The 14,750-nt window shown below is 45.0% G+C and overlaps 18 non-coding genes across 18 annotated transcripts; all 18 read left to right on the forward strand.

The window, feature by feature from the left end:
• The first annotated feature begins 19 nt into the window (after positions 1-19).
• Positions 20-92, forward strand: trnav-aac (transfer RNA valine (anticodon AAC)). The gene has a single exon. It is a non-coding gene; the product is annotated as a tRNA-Val (tRNA).
• Positions 93-1,550: 1,458 nt separating this feature from the next.
• Positions 1,551-1,623, forward strand: trnav-cac (transfer RNA valine (anticodon CAC)). The gene has a single exon. It is a non-coding gene; the product is annotated as a tRNA-Val (tRNA).
• Positions 1,624-2,536: 913 nt separating this feature from the next.
• On the forward strand, positions 2,537-2,609 carry trnav-aac (transfer RNA valine (anticodon AAC)). The gene has a single exon. It is a non-coding gene; the product is annotated as a tRNA-Val (tRNA).
• A 128-nt stretch (positions 2,610-2,737) lies between these two features.
• trnav-cac (transfer RNA valine (anticodon CAC)) lies at positions 2,738-2,810 on the forward strand. The gene has a single exon. It is a non-coding gene; the product is annotated as a tRNA-Val (tRNA).
• A 436-nt stretch (positions 2,811-3,246) lies between these two features.
• On the forward strand, positions 3,247-3,319 carry trnav-cac (transfer RNA valine (anticodon CAC)). The gene has a single exon. It is a non-coding gene; the product is annotated as a tRNA-Val (tRNA).
• A 913-nt stretch (positions 3,320-4,232) lies between these two features.
• trnav-aac (transfer RNA valine (anticodon AAC)) lies at positions 4,233-4,305 on the forward strand. Its single transcript has one exon. It is a non-coding gene; the product is annotated as a tRNA-Val (tRNA).
• A 129-nt stretch (positions 4,306-4,434) lies between these two features.
• Positions 4,435-4,507, forward strand: trnav-cac (transfer RNA valine (anticodon CAC)). Its single transcript has one exon. It is a non-coding gene; the product is annotated as a tRNA-Val (tRNA).
• Positions 4,508-5,459: 952 nt separating this feature from the next.
• trnav-cac (transfer RNA valine (anticodon CAC)) lies at positions 5,460-5,532 on the forward strand. Its single transcript has one exon. It is a non-coding gene; the product is annotated as a tRNA-Val (tRNA).
• A 1,622-nt stretch (positions 5,533-7,154) lies between these two features.
• Positions 7,155-7,227, forward strand: trnav-cac (transfer RNA valine (anticodon CAC)). Its single transcript has one exon. It is a non-coding gene; the product is annotated as a tRNA-Val (tRNA).
• Positions 7,228-8,140: 913 nt separating this feature from the next.
• Positions 8,141-8,213, forward strand: trnav-aac (transfer RNA valine (anticodon AAC)). Its single transcript has one exon. It is a non-coding gene; the product is annotated as a tRNA-Val (tRNA).
• A 129-nt stretch (positions 8,214-8,342) lies between these two features.
• Positions 8,343-8,415, forward strand: trnav-cac (transfer RNA valine (anticodon CAC)). Its single transcript has one exon. It is a non-coding gene; the product is annotated as a tRNA-Val (tRNA).
• A 952-nt stretch (positions 8,416-9,367) lies between these two features.
• trnav-cac (transfer RNA valine (anticodon CAC)) lies at positions 9,368-9,440 on the forward strand. Its single transcript has one exon. It is a non-coding gene; the product is annotated as a tRNA-Val (tRNA).
• A 1,113-nt stretch (positions 9,441-10,553) lies between these two features.
• On the forward strand, positions 10,554-10,626 carry trnav-cac (transfer RNA valine (anticodon CAC)). The gene has a single exon. It is a non-coding gene; the product is annotated as a tRNA-Val (tRNA).
• Positions 10,627-11,539: 913 nt separating this feature from the next.
• trnav-aac (transfer RNA valine (anticodon AAC)) lies at positions 11,540-11,612 on the forward strand. Its single transcript has one exon. It is a non-coding gene; the product is annotated as a tRNA-Val (tRNA).
• A 129-nt stretch (positions 11,613-11,741) lies between these two features.
• trnav-cac (transfer RNA valine (anticodon CAC)) lies at positions 11,742-11,814 on the forward strand. Its single transcript has one exon. It is a non-coding gene; the product is annotated as a tRNA-Val (tRNA).
• A 947-nt stretch (positions 11,815-12,761) lies between these two features.
• trnav-cac (transfer RNA valine (anticodon CAC)) lies at positions 12,762-12,834 on the forward strand. The gene has a single exon. It is a non-coding gene; the product is annotated as a tRNA-Val (tRNA).
• A 913-nt stretch (positions 12,835-13,747) lies between these two features.
• Positions 13,748-13,820, forward strand: trnav-aac (transfer RNA valine (anticodon AAC)). The gene has a single exon. It is a non-coding gene; the product is annotated as a tRNA-Val (tRNA).
• Positions 13,821-14,457: 637 nt separating this feature from the next.
• trnav-cac (transfer RNA valine (anticodon CAC)) lies at positions 14,458-14,530 on the forward strand. Its single transcript has one exon. It is a non-coding gene; the product is annotated as a tRNA-Val (tRNA).
• Positions 14,531-14,750: the final 220 nt, after the last annotated feature.

Raw genomic sequence — 14,750 nt, forward strand, 5'->3', positions numbered from 1 at the left:
ACTAGTGTGGAAGTGGGGAGTTTCTGTAGTGTAGTGGTCATCACGTTCGCCTAACACGCGAAAGGTCCTCTGTTCGAAACCGAGCAGAAACAGCTGCTTCCTTTTGATGAAAAGTATGAACCCTTTTTAGCCGACTGTGGGCTTTAGAAGACATTACCTTTATGCACATTTTACAGAGACTTCAATTAAAAATGTTGGACTGTTTTAGAGGTAGGTAGGTTTCCGTAGTGTAGTGGTTATCACGTTGGCCTCACACGTGAAAGGTCCCCAGTTCGAAACTGGGCGGGAGCAGTGAATCTCTTTTTCACAATGGTTCAATTGGCATTCTGTTGAGGAGGAACTCAATGCTACCGAAGCTTTGCGGCCAAGAGGCATGAATATAGTCAGCAAAGGTGTAGTTGATGCAGAAATGAAAGAGCAGTCACTGTTTGACCTAAACCTAGGCTTTAGAAGACATTACCTTTATGCACATTTTACAGAGCCTTCAATAAAAAAATGTTGGACTGTTTGAGAGAGGTAGGTAGGTAGGTTTCCGTAGTGTAGTGGTTATCACGTTCTCCTCACATGCGAAAGGTCCCCAGTTCGAAACTGGGCGGAAACAGGTGGGGGCTTTTGGTCTTTCTTTGGTGAAATGGCTGTCTGGTAGGCAGGTGGTCCAAGCTGCAAACGCCTTAATTCCGAGGTAAGTTAAGGGAAATTATTTGGAAACTCGGCATAGACTGCCACGCCGAATGAACTCTGTCCTGTTGTGTGTGGGATTTACGCAGATTGCCTATTTGCGTTTGGGCACATCATTGTATAGATTATGGCGAAAGAGAACTAGTGTGGAAGTGGGGAGTTTCTGTAGTGTAGTGGTCATGACGTTCGCCTAACACGCGAAAGGTCCTCGTATCGAAACCGAGCAGAAACAGCTGCTTCCTTTTGATGAAAAGTATGAACCCTTTTTAGCCGACTGTGGGCTTTAGAAGACATTACCTTTATGCACATTTTACAGAGCCTTCAATTAAAAATGTTGGACTGTTTGAGGGAGGTAGGTAGGTAGGTAGGTAGTGTAGTGGTTATCACGTTCTCCTCACACGCGAAAGGTCCCCAGTTCGAAACTGGGCGGAAACAGGTGGGGGCTTTTGTTCTTTCTTTGGTGAAATGGCTGTCTGGTAGGCAGGTGGTCCAAGCTGCAAACGCCTTAATTCCGAGGTAAGTTAAGGGAAATTATTTGGAAACTCGGCATAGACTGCCACGCCGAATGAACTCTGTCCTGTTGTGTCTGGGATTTACGCAGATTGCCTATTTGCGTTTGGGCACATCATTGTATAGATTATGGCGAAAGAGAACTAGTGTGGAAGTGGGGAGTTTCTGTAGTGTAGTGGTCATCACGTTCGCCTAACACGCGAAATCTCCTCGTTTCGAAACCGAGCAGAAACAGCTGCTTCCTTCTGATGAAAAGTATGAACCCTTTTTTAGCCGACTGTGGGCTTTAGAAGACATTACCTTTATTCACATTTTACAGAGCCTTCAATTAAAAATGTTGGACTGTTTGGAGAGGTAGGTAGGTTTCCGTAGTGTAGTGGTTATCACGTTCGCCTCACACGCGAAAGGTCCCCAGTTCGAAACTGGGCGGGAACAGTGAATCTCTTTTTCACAATGGTTCAATTGGCATTCTGTTGAGGAGGAACTCAACGCTACCGAAGCTTTGCGGCCAAGAGGCATGAATATAGTTAGCAAAGGTGTAGTTGATGCAGAAATGAAAGAGCAGTCACTGTTTGACCTAAACCTAACCCACACTCGTGCCATTTCAAGCCTGCGTGGCTTTCTTCTGAGGAACACGAAAGAAGATATTTGTCAGAGTGGCCCTCTGTTAGGCAGCAGCTCTACGTCACGAAGGCCTTTCTTTACACAGGTGTGAAGACAATTATTAAGCCACACTAGGCAGCAGTAACTGCCACACCGACAGACTCTGTACTTTAAACCAGGCATTTTCAATGAACAGATGGATGGTGCACTCAAAGACAAAATATTTCGTATAACGTTAAAAACAATTATATTAGATAACCTAAAAAAGAGCAAAAAAGTAATGGTCACAGAGCAATCCTTCAGACAACTGGAAAAATGCTTGGTTTGCCACTCAAAAAAAAACTATTTGCAGACTGAAGAGCACAACGCAATCTGTAATTTTATGCGTGCTCCAAGGAGCGTGCGATGAAAAGGTCAGATCCAACCTTGACTGCAGGTTTCCGTAGTTTAGAGGTTATCACATTCGCCTTACACGCGAAAGGTCCCCAGCTCTAAACTGGGCGGAAACAGGTGGGGGCTTTTGTTCTTTCTGTGGTGAAATGGCTGTCTGGTAGGCAGGTGGTCCAAGCTGCAAACGCCTTAATTCCAAGGTAAGTTAAGGGAAATTATTTGGAAACTCGGCATAGACTGCCACGCCGAATGAACTCTGTCCTGTTGTGTGTGGGATTTACGCAAATTGCCTATTTGCGTTTGGGCACATCATTGTATAGATTATGGCGAAAGAGAACTAGTGTGGAAGTGGGGAGTTTCTGTAGTGTAGTGGTCATCACGTTCGCCTAACACGCGAAAGGTCCTCGGTTCGAAACCGAGCAGAAACAGCTGCTTCCTTTTGATGAAAAGTATGAACCCTTTTTAGCCGACTGTGGGCTTTAGAAGACATTACCTTTATGCACATTTTACAGAGCCTTCAATAAAAAATGTTGGACTGTTTGAGAGAGGTAGGTAGGTTTCCGTAGTGTAGTGGTTATCACGTTCTCCTCACACGCGAAAGGTCCCCAGTTCGAAACTGGGCGGAAACAGGTGGGGGCTTTTGTTCTTTCTTTGGTGAAATGGCTGTCTGGTAGGCAGGTGGTCCAAGCTGCAAACGCCTTAATTCCGAGGTAAGTTAAGGGAAATTATTTGGAAACTCGGCATAGACTGCCACGCCGAATGAACTCTGTCCTGTTGTGTGTGGGATTTACGCAGATTGCCTATTTGCGTTTGGGCACATCATTGTATAGATTATGGTGAAAGAGAACTAGTGTGGAAGTGGGGAGTTTCTGTAGTGTAGTGGTCATCACGTTCGCCTAACACGCGAAAGGTCCTCGTTTTGAAACCGAGCAGAAACAGCTGCTTCCTTTTGATGAAAAGTATGAACCCTTTTTAGCCGACTGTGGGCTTTAGAAGACATTACCTTTATGCACATTTTACAGAGCCTTCAATTAAAAATGTTGGACTGTTTGGAGAGGTAGGTAGGTTTCCGTAGTGTAGTGGTTATCACGTTCGCCTCACACGCGAAAGGTCCCCAGTTCGAAACTGGGTGGGAACAGTGAATCTCTTTTTCACAATGGTTCAATTGGCATTCTGTTGAGGAGGAACTCAATGCTACCGAAGCTTTGCGGCCAAGAGGCATGAATATAGTCAGCAAAGGTGTAGTTGATGCAGAAATGAAAGAGCAGTCACTGTTTGACCTAAACCTAACCCACACTCGTGCCATTTCAAGCCTGCGTGGCTTTCTTCTGAGGAACACGAAAGAAGATATTTGTCAGAGTGGCCCTCTGTTAGGCAGCAGCTCTACGTCACGAAGGTCTTTCTTTACACAGGTGTGAAGACAATTATTAAGCCACACTAGGCAGCAGTAACTGCCACACCGACAGACTCTGTACTTTAAACCAGGCAGTTTCAATGAACAGATGGATGGTGCACTCAAAGACAAAATATTTCGTATAACGTTAAAAACAATTAAATTAAATAACCTAAAAAAGAGCAAAAAAGTAATGGTCACAGAGAAATCCTTCAGACAACTGGAAAAATGCTTGGTTTGCCACTCAAAAAAAAGCTATTTGCAGACTGAAGAGCACAATGCAATCTGTAATTTTATACGTGCTCCAAGAAGCGTGCGATGAAAAGGTCAGATCCAACCTTGACTTCAGCTTTCCGTAGTGTAGAGGTTATCACATTCGCCTTACACGCGAAAGGTCCCCAGCTCGAAACTGGGCGGAAACAGGTGGGGGCTTTTGTTCTTTCTGTGGTGAAATGGCTGTCTGGTAGGCAGGTGGTCCAAGCTGCAAACGCCTTAATTCCAAGGTAAGTTAAGGGAAATTATTTGGAAACTCGGCATAGACTGCCACGCCGAATGAACTCTGTCCTGTTGTGTGTGGGATTTACGCAGATTGCCTATTTGCGTTTGGGCACATCATTGTATAGATTATGGCGAAAGAGAACTAGTGTGGAAGTGGGGAGTTTCTGTAGTGTAGTGGTCATCACGTTCGCCTAACACGCGAAAGGGCCTCGGTTCGAAACCGAGCAGAAACAGCTGCTTCCTTTTGATGAAAAGTATGAACCCTTTTTAGCCGACTGTGGGCTTTAGAAGACATTACCTTTATGCACATTTTACAGAGCCTTCAATAAAAAAATGTTGGACTTTTTGAGAGAGGTAGGTAGGTTTCCGTAGTGTAGTGGTTATCACGTTCTCCTCACATGCGAAAGGTCCCCAGTTCGAAACTGGGCGGAAACAGGTGGGGGCTTTTGGTCTTTCTTTGGTGAAATGGCTGTCTGGTAGGCAGGTGGTCCAAGCTGAAAACGCCTTAATTCCCAGGTAAGTTAAGGGAAATTATTTGGAAACTCGGCATAGACTGCCACGCCGAATGAACTCTGTCCTGTTGTGTGTGGGATTTACGCAGATTGCCTATTTGCGTTTGGGCACATCATTGTATAGATTATGGCGAAAGAGAACTAGTGTGGAAGTGGGGAGTTTCTGTAGTGTAGTGGTCATGACGTTCGCCTAACACGCGAAAGGTCCTCGTATCGAAACCGAGCAGAAACAGCTGCTTCCTTTTGATGAAAAGTATGAACCCTTTTTAGCCGACTGTGGGCTTTAGAAGACATTACCTTTATGCACATTTTACAGAGCCTTCAATTAAAAATGTTGGACTGTTTGAGGGAGGTAGGTAGGTAGGTAGGTAGGTAGTGTAGTGGTTATCACGTTCTCCTCACACGCGAAAGGTCCCCAGTTCGAAACTGGGCGGAAACAGGTGGGGGCTTTTGTTCTTTCTTTGGTGAAATGGCTGTCTGGTAGGCAGGTGGTCCAAGCTGCAAATGCCTTAATTCCGAGGTAAGTTAAGGGAAATTATTTGGAAACTCGGCATAGACTGCCACGCCGAATGAACTCTGTCCTGTTGTGTGTGGGATTTACGCAGATTGCCTATTTGCGTTTGGGCACATCATTGTATAGATTATGGCGAAAGAGAACTAGTGTGGAAGTGGGGAGTTTCTGTAGTGTAGTGGTCATCACGGTCGCCTAACACGCGAAAGGTCCTCGTTTCAAAACCGAGCAGAAACAGCTGCTTCCTTTTGATGAAAAGTATGAACCCTTTTTAGCCGACTGTGGGCTTTAGAAGACATTACCTTTATTCACATTTTACAGAGCCTTCAATTAAAAATGTTGGACTGTTTGGAGAGGTAGGTAGGTTTCCGTAGTGTAGTGGTTATCACGTTCGCCTCACACGCGAAAGGTCCCCAGTTCGAAACTGGGCGGGAACAGTGAATCTCTTTTTCACAATGGTTCAATTGGCATTCTGTTGAGGAGGAACTCAACGCTACCGAAGCTTTGCGGCCAAGAGGCATGAATATAGTTAGCAAAGGTGTAGTTGATGCAGAAATGAAAGAGCAGTCACTGTTTGACCTAAACCTAACCCACACTCGTGCCATTTCAAGCCTGCGTGGCTTTCTTCTGAGGAACACGAAAGAAGATATTTGTCAGAGTGGCCCTCTGTTAGGCAGCAGCTCTACGTCACGAAGGCCTTTCTTTACACAGGTGTGAAGACAATTATTAAGCCACACTAGGCAGCAGTAACTGCCACACCGACAGACTCTGTACTTTAAACCAGGCATTTTCAATGAACAGATGGATGGTGCACTCAAAGACAAAATATTTCGTATAACGTTAAAAACAATTATATTAGATAACCTAAAAAAGAGCAAAAAAGTAATGGTCACAGAGCAATCCTTCAGACAACTGGAAAAATGCTTGGTTTGCCACTCAAAAAAAAACTATTTGCAGACTGAAGAGCACAACGCAATCTGTAATTTTATGCGTGCTCCAAGGAGCGTGCGATGAAAAGGTCAGATCCAACCTTGACTGCAGGTTTCCGTAGTTTAGAGGTTATCACATTCGCCTTACACGCGAAAGGTCCCCAGCTCGAAACTGGGCGGAAACAGGTGGGGGCTTTTGTTCTTTCTGTGGTGAAATGGCTGTCTGGTAGGCAGGTGGTCCAAGCTGCAAATGCCTTAATTCCAAGGTAAGTTAAGGGAAATTATTTGGAAACTCGGCATAGACTGCCACGCCGAATGAACTCTGTCCTGTTGTGTGTGGGATTTACGCAGATTGCCTATTTGCGTTTGGGCACATCATTGTATAGATTATGGTGAAAGAGAACTAGTGTGGAAGTGGGGAGTTTCTGTAGTGTAGTGGTCATCACGTTCGCCTAACACGCGAAAGGTCCTCGTTTTGAAACCGAGCAGAAACAGCTGCTTCCTTTTGATGAAAAGTATGAACCCTTTTTAGCCGACTGTGGGCTTTAGAAGACATTACCTTTATGCACATTTTACAGAGCCTTCAATTAAAAATGTTGGACTGTTTGGAGAGGTAGGTAGGTTTCCGTAGTGTAGTGGTTATCATGTTCTCCTCACACGCGAAAGGTCCCCAGTTCGAAACTGGGCGGAAACAGGTGGGGGCTTTTGTTCTTTCTTTGGTGAAATGGCTGTCTGGTAGGCAGGTGGTCCAAGCTGCAAACGCCTTAATTCCGAGGTAAGTTAAGGGAAATTATTTGGAAACTCGGCATAGACTGCCACGCCGAATGAACTCTGTCCTGTTGTGTGTGGGATTTACGCAGATTGCCTATTTGCGTTTGGGCACATCATTGTATAGATTATGGTGAAAGAGAACTAGTGTGGAAGTGGGGAGTTTCTGTAGTGTAGTGGTCATCACGTTCGCCTAACACGCGAAAGGTCCTCGTTTTGAAACCGAGCAGAAACAGCTGCTTCCTTTTGATGAAAAGTATGAACCCTTTTTAGCCGACTGTGGGCTTTAGAAGACATTACCTTTATGCACATTTTACAGAGCCTTCAATTAAAAATGTTGGACTGTTTGGAGAGGTAGGTAGGTTTCCGTAGTGTAGTGGTTATCACGTTCGCCTCACACGCGAAAGGTCCCCAGTTCGAAACTGGGTGGGAACAGTGAATCTCTTTTTCACAATGGTTCAATTGGCATTCTGTTGAGGAGGAACTCAATGCTACCGAAGCTTTGCGGCCAAGAGGCATGAATATAGTCAGCAAAGGTGTAGTTGATGCAGAAATGAAAGAGCAGTCACTGTTTGACCTAAACCTAACCCACACTCGTGCCATTTCAAGCCTGCGTGGCTTTCTTCTGAGGAACACGAAAGAAGATATTTGTCAGAGTGGCCCTCTGTTAGGCAGCAGCTCTACGTCACGAAGGTCTTTCTTTACACAGGTGTGAAGACAATTATTAAGCCACACTAGGCAGCAGTAACTGCCACACCGACAGACTCTGTACTTTAAACCAGGCAGTTTCAATGAACAGATGGATGGTGCACTCAAAGACAAAATATTTCGTATAACGTTAAAAACAATTAAATTAAATAACCTAAAAAAGAGCAAAAAAGTAATGGTCACAGAGAAATCCTTCAGACAACTGGAAAAATGCTTGGTTTGCCACTCAAAAAAAAGCTATTTGCAGACTGAAGAGCACAATGCAATCTGTAATTTTATACGTGCTCCAAGAAGCGTGCGATGAAAAGGTCAGATCCAACCTTGACTTCAGCTTTCCGTAGTGTAGAGGTTATCACATTCGCCTTACACACGAAAGGTCCCCAGCTCGAAACTGGGCGGAAACAGGTGGGGGCTTTTGTTCTTTCTGTGGTGAAATGGCTGTCTGGTAGGCAGGTGGTCCAAGCTGCAAACGCCTTAATTCCAAGGTAAGTTAAGGGAAATTATTTGGAAACTCGGCATAGACTGCCACGCCGAATGAACTCTGTCCTGTTGTGTGTGGGATTTACGCAGATTGCCTATTTGCGTTTGGGCACATCATTGTATAGATTATGGCGAATGAGAACTAGTGTGGAAGTGGGGAGTTTCTGTAGTGTAGTGGTCATCACGTTCGCCTAACACGCGAAAGGGCCTCGGTTCGAAACCGAGCAGAAACAGCTGCTTCCTTTTGATGAAAAGTATGAACCCTTTTTAGCCGACTGTGGGCTTTAGAAGACATTACCTTTATGCACATTTTACAGAGCCTTCAATAAAAAAATGTTGGACTGTTTGAGAGAGGTAGGTAGGTTTCCGTAGTGTAGTGGTTATCACGTTCTCCTCACATGCGAAAGGTCCCCAGTTCGAAACTGGGCGGAAACAGGTGGGGGCTTTTGGTCTTTCTTTGGTGAAATGGCTGTCTGGTAGGCAGGTGGTCCAAGCTGCAAACGCCTTAATTCCCAGGTAAGTTAAGGGAAATTATTTGGAAACTCGGCATAGACTGCCACGCCGAATGAACTCTGTCCTGTTGTGTGTGGGATTTACGCAGATTGCCTATTTGCGTTTGGGCACATCATTGTATAGATTATGGCGAAAGAGAACTAGTGTGGAAGTGGGGAGTTTCTGTAGTGTAGTGGTCATGACGTTCGCCTAACACGCGAAAGGTCCTCGTATCGAAACCGAGCAGAAACAGCTGCTTCCTTTTGATGAAAAGTATGAACCCTTTTTAGCCGACTGTGGGCTTTAGAAGACATTACCTTTATGCACATTTTACAGAGCCTTCAATTAAAAATGTTGGACTGTTTGAGGGAGGTAGGTAGGTAGGTAGGTAGGTAGTGTAGTGGTTATCACGTTCTCCTCACACGCGAAAGGTCCCCAGTTCGAAACTGGGCGGAAACAGGTGGGGGCTTTTGTTCTTTCTTTGGTGAAATGGCTGTCTGGTAGGCAGGTGGTCCAAGCTGCAAACGCCTTAATTCCGAGGTAAGTTAAGGGAAATTATTTGGAAACTCGGCATAGACTGCCACGCCGAATGAACTCTGTCCTGTTGTGTGTGGGATTTACGCAGATTGCCTATTTGCGTTTGGGCACATCATTGTATAGATTATGGCGAAAGAGAACTAGTGTGGAAGTGGGGAGTTTCTGTAGTGTAGTGGTCATCACGGTCGCCTAACACGCGAAAGGTCCTCGTTTCGAAACCGAGCAGAAACAGCTGCTTCCTTTTGATGAAAAGTATGAACCCTTTTTAGCCGACTGTGGGCTTTAGAAGACATTACCTTTATTCACATTTTACAGAGCCTTCAATTAAAAATGTTGGACTGTTTGGAGAGGTAGGTAGGTTTCCGTAGTGTAGTGGTTATCACGTTCGCCTCACACGCGAAAGGTCCCCAGTTCGAAACTGGGCGGGAACAGTGAATCTCTTTTTCACAATGGTTCAATTGGCATTCTGTTGAGGAGGAACTCAACGCTACCGAAGCTTTGCGGCCAAGAGGCATGAATATAGTTAGCAAAGGTGTAGTTGATGCAGAAATGAAAGAGCAGTCACTGTTTGACCTAAACCTAACCCACACTCGTGCCATTTCAAGCCTGCGTGGCTTTCTTCTGAGGAACACGAAAGAAGATATTTGTCAGAGTGGCCCTCTGTTAGGCAGCAGCTCTACGTCACGAAGGCCTTTCTTTACACAGGTGTGAAGACAATTATTAAGCCACACTAGGCAGCAGTAACTGCCACACCGACAGACTCTGTACTTTAAACCAGGCATTTTCAATGAACAGATGGATGGTGCACTCAAAGACAAAATATTTCGTATAACGTTAAAAACAATTATATTAGATAACCTAAAAAAGAGCAAAAAAGTAATGGTCACAGAGCAATCCTTCAGACAACTGGAAAAATGCTTGGTTTGCCACTCAAAAAAAAACTATTTGCAGACTGAAGAGCACAACGCAATCTGTAATTTTATGCGTGCTCCAAGGAGCGTGCGATGAAAAGGTCAGATCCAACCTTGACTGCAGGTTTCCGTAGTTTAGAGGTTATCACATTCGCCTTACACGCGAAAGGTCCCCAGCTCTAAACTGGGCGGAAACAGGTGGGGGCTTTTGTTCTTTCTGTGGTGAAATGGCTGTCTGGTAGGCAGGTGGTCCAAGCTGCAAACGCCTTAATTCCAAGGTAAGTTAAGGGAACTTATTTGGAAACTCGGCATAGACTGCCACGCCGAATGAACTCTGTCCTGTTGTGTGTGGGATTTACGCAGATTGCCTATTTGCGTTTGGGCACATCATTGTATAGATTATGGTGAAAGAGAACTAGTGTGGAAGTGGGGAGTTTCTGTAGTGTAGTGGTCATCACGTTCGCCTAACACGCGAAAGGTCCTCGTTTTGAAACCGAGCAGAAACAGCTGCTTCCTTTTGATGAAAAGTATGAACCCTTTTTAGCCGACTGTGGGCTTTAGAAGACATTACCTTTATGCACATTTTACAGAGCCTTCAATTAAAAATGTTGGACTGTTTGGAGAGGTAGGTAGGTTTCCGTAGTGTAGTGGTTATCACGTTCGCCTCACACGCGAAAGGTCCCCAGTTCGAAACTGGGTGGGAACAGTGAATCTCTTTTTCACAATGGTTCAATTGGCATTCTGTTGAGGAGGAACTCAATGCTACCGAAGCTTTGCGGCCAAGAGGCATGAATATAGTCAGCAAAGGTGTAGTTGATGCAGAAATGAAAGAGCAGTCACTGTTTGACCTAAACCTAACCCACACTCGTGCCATTTCAAGCCTGCGTGGCTTTCTTCTGAGGAACACGAAAGAAGATATTTGTCAGAGTGGCCCTCTGTTAGGCAGCAGCTCTACGTCACGAAGGTCTTTCTTTACACAGGTGTGAAGACAATTATTAAGCCACACTAGGCAGCAGTAACTGCCACACCGACAGACTCTGTACTTTAAACCAGGCAGTTTCAATGAACAGATGGATGGTGCACTCAAAGACAAAATATTTCGTATAACGTTAAAAACAATTAAATTAAATAACCTAAAAAAGAGCAAAAAAGTAATGGTCACAGAGAAATCCTTCAGACAACTGGAAAAATGCTTGGTTTGCCACTCAAAAAAAAGCTATTTGCAGACTGAAGAGCACAATGCAATCTGTAATTTTATACGTGCTCCAAGAAGCGTGCGATGAAAAGGTCAGATCCAACCTTGACTTCAGCTTTCCGTAGTGTAGAGGTTATCACATTCGCCTTACACGCGAAAGGTCCCCAGCTCGAAACTGGGCGGAAACAGGTGGGGGCTTTTGTTCTTTCTGTGGTGAAATGGCTGTCTGGTAGGCAGGTGGTCCAAGCTGCAAACGCCTTAATTCCAAGGTAAGTTAAGGGAAATTATTTGGAAACTCGGCATAGACTGCCACGCCGAATGAACTCTGTCCTGTTGTGTGTGGGATTTACGCAGATTGCCTATTTGCGTTTGGGCACATCATTGTATAGATTATGGCGAATGAGAACTAGTGTGGAAGTGGGGAGTTTCTGTAGTGTAGTGGTCATCACGTTCGCCTAACACGCGAAAGGGCCTCGGTTCGAAACCGAGCAGAAACAGCTGCTTCCTTTTGATGAAAAGTATGAACCCTTTTTAGCCGACTGTGGGCTTTAGAAGACATTACCTTTATGCACATTTTACAGAGCCTTCAATAAAAAAATGTTGGACTGTTTGAGAGAGGTAGGTAGGTTTCCGTAGTGTAGTGGTTATCACGTTCTCCTCACATGCGAAAGGTCCCCAGTTCGAAACTGGGCGGAAACAGGTGGGGGCTTTTGGTCTTTCTTTGGTGAAATGGCTGTCTGGTAGGCAGGTGGTCCAAGCTGCAAACGCCTTAATTCCCAGGTAAGTTAAGGGAAATTATTTGGAAACTCGGCATAGACTGCCACGCCGAATGAACTCTGTCCTGTTGTGTGTGGGATTTACGCAGATTGCCTATTTGCTTTGGGCACATCATTGTATAGATTATGGCGAAAGAGAACTAGTGTGGAAGTGGGGAGTTTCTGTAGTGTAGTGGTCATGACGTTCGCCTAACACGCGAAAGGTCCTCGTATCGAAACCGAGCAGAAACAGCTGCTTCCTTTTGATGAAAAGTATGAACCCTTTTTAGCCGACTGTGGGCTTTAGAAGACATTACCTTTATGCACATTTTACAGAGCCTTCAATTAAAAATGTTGGACTGTTTGAGGGAGGTAGGTAGGTAGGTAGGTAGTGTAGTGGTTATCACGTTCTCCTCACACGCGAAAGGTCCCCAGTTCGAAACTGGGCGGAAACAGGTGGGGGCTTTTGTTCTTTCTTTGGTGAAATGGCTGTCTGGTAGGCAGGTGGTCCAAGCTGCAAACGCCTTAATTCCGAGGTAAGTTAAGGGAAATTATTTGGAAACTCGGCATAGACTGCCACGCCGAATGAACTCTGTCCTGTTGTGTGTGGGATTTACGCAGATTGCCTATTTGCGTTTGGGCACATCATTGTATAGATTATGGCGAAAGAGAACTAGTGTGGAAGTGGGGAGTTTCTGTAGTGTAGTGGTCATCACGGTCGCCTAACACGCGAAAGGTCCTCGTTTCGAAACCGAGCAGAAACAGCTGCTTCCTTTTGATGAAAAGTATGAACCCTTTTTAGCCGACTGTGGGCTTTAGAAGACATTACCTTTATTCACATTTTACAGAGCCTTCAATTAAAAATGTTGGACTGTTTGGAGAGGTAGGTAGGTTTCCGTAGTGTAGTGGTTATCACGTTCGCCTCACACGCGAAAGGTCCCCAGTTCGAAACTGGGCGGGAACAGTGAATCTCTTTTTCACAATGGTTCAATTGGCATTCTGTTGAGGAGGAACTCAACGCTACCGAAGCTTTGCGGCCAAGAGGCATGAATATAGTTAGCAAAGGTGTAGTTGATGCAGAAATGAAAGAGCAGTCACTGTTTGACCTAAACCTAACCCACACTCGTGCCATTTCAAGCCTGCGTGGCTTTCTTCTGAGGAACACGAAAGAAGATATTTGTCAGAGTGGCCCTCTGTTAGGCAGCAGCTCTACGTCACGAAGGCCTTTCTTTACACAGGTGTGAAGACAATTATTAAGCCACACTAGGCAGCAGTAACTGCCACACCGACAGACTCTGTACTTTAAACCAGGCATTTTCAATGAACAGATGGATGGTGCACTCAAAGACAAAATATTTCGTATAACGTTAAAAACAATTATATTAGATAACCTAAAAAAGAGCAAAAAAGTAATGGTCACAGAGCAATCCTTCAGACAACTGGAAAAATGCTTGGTTTGCCACTCAAAAAAAAACTATTTGCAGACTGAAGAGCACAACGCAATCTGTAATTTTATGCGTGCTCCAAGGAGCGTGCGATGAAAAGGTCAGATCCAACCTTGACTGCAGGTTTCCGTAGTTTAGAGGTTATCACATTCGCCTTACACGCGAAAGGTCCCCAGCTCTAAACTGGGCGGAAACAGGTGGGGGCTTTTGTTCTTTCTGTGGTGAAATGGCTGTCTGGTAGGCAGGTGGTCCAAGCTGCAAACGCCTTAATTCCAAGGTAAGTTAAGGGAACTTATTTGGAAACTCGGCATAGACTGCCACGCCGAATGAACTCTGTCCTGTTGTGTGTGGGATTTACGCAGATTGCCTATTTGCGTTTGGGCACATCATTGTATAGATTATGGCGAAAGAGAACTAGTGTGGAAGTGGGGAGTTTCTGTAGTGTAGTGGTCATCACGTTCGCCTAACACGCGAAAGGTCCTCGGTTCGAAACCGAGCAGAAACAGCTGCTTCCTTTTGATGAAAAGTATGAACCCTTTTTAGCCGACTGTGGGCTTTAGAAGACATTACCTTTATGCACATTTTACAGAGCCTTCAATAAAAAATGTTGGACTGTATGAGAGAGGTAGGTAGGTTTCCGTAGTATAGTGGTTATCACGTTCTCCTCACACGCGAAAGGTCCCCAGTTCGAAACTGGGCGGAAACAGGTGGGGGCTTTTGTTCTTTCTTTGGTGAAATGGCTGTCTGGTAGGCAGGTGGTCCAAGCTGCAAACGCCTTAATTCCGAGGTAAGTTAAGGGAAATTATTTGGAAACTCGGCATAGACTGCCACGCCGAATGAACTCTGTCCTGTTGTGTGTGGGATTTACGCAGATTGCCTATTTGCGTTTGGGCACATCATTGTATAGATTATGGCGAAAGAGAACTAGTGTGGAAGTGGGGAGTTTCTGTAGTTTAGTGGTCATCACGTTCGCCTAACACGCGAAAGGTCCTCGTTTCGAAAACGAGCAGAAACAGCTGCTCCCTTTTGATGAAAAGTATGAACCCTTTTTAGCCGACTGTGGGCTTTAGAAGACATTACCTTTATGCACATTTTACAGAGCCTTCAATTAAAAATGTTGGACTGTTTGGAGAGGTAGGTAGGTTTCCGTAGTGTAGTGGTTATCACGTTCGCCTCACACGCGAAAGGTCCCCAGTTCGAAACTGGGCGGGAACAGTGAATCTCTTTTTCACAATGGTTCAATTGGCATTCTGTTGAGGAGGAACTCAATGCTACCGAAGCTTTGCGGCCAAGAGGCATGAATATAGTCAGCAAAGGTGTAGTTGATGCAGAAATGAAAGAGCAGTCACTGTTTGACCTAAACCTAACCCACACTCGTGCCATTTCAAGCCTGCGTGGCTTTCTTCTGAGGAACACGAAAGAAGATATTTGTCAG

The sequence above is a fragment of the Carassius carassius genome, chromosome 22 (assembly GCF_963082965.1).
Source record: "Carassius carassius chromosome 22, fCarCar2.1, whole genome shotgun sequence".
NCBI classification, from domain to species: domain Eukaryota; kingdom Metazoa; phylum Chordata; class Actinopteri; order Cypriniformes; family Cyprinidae; genus Carassius; species Carassius carassius.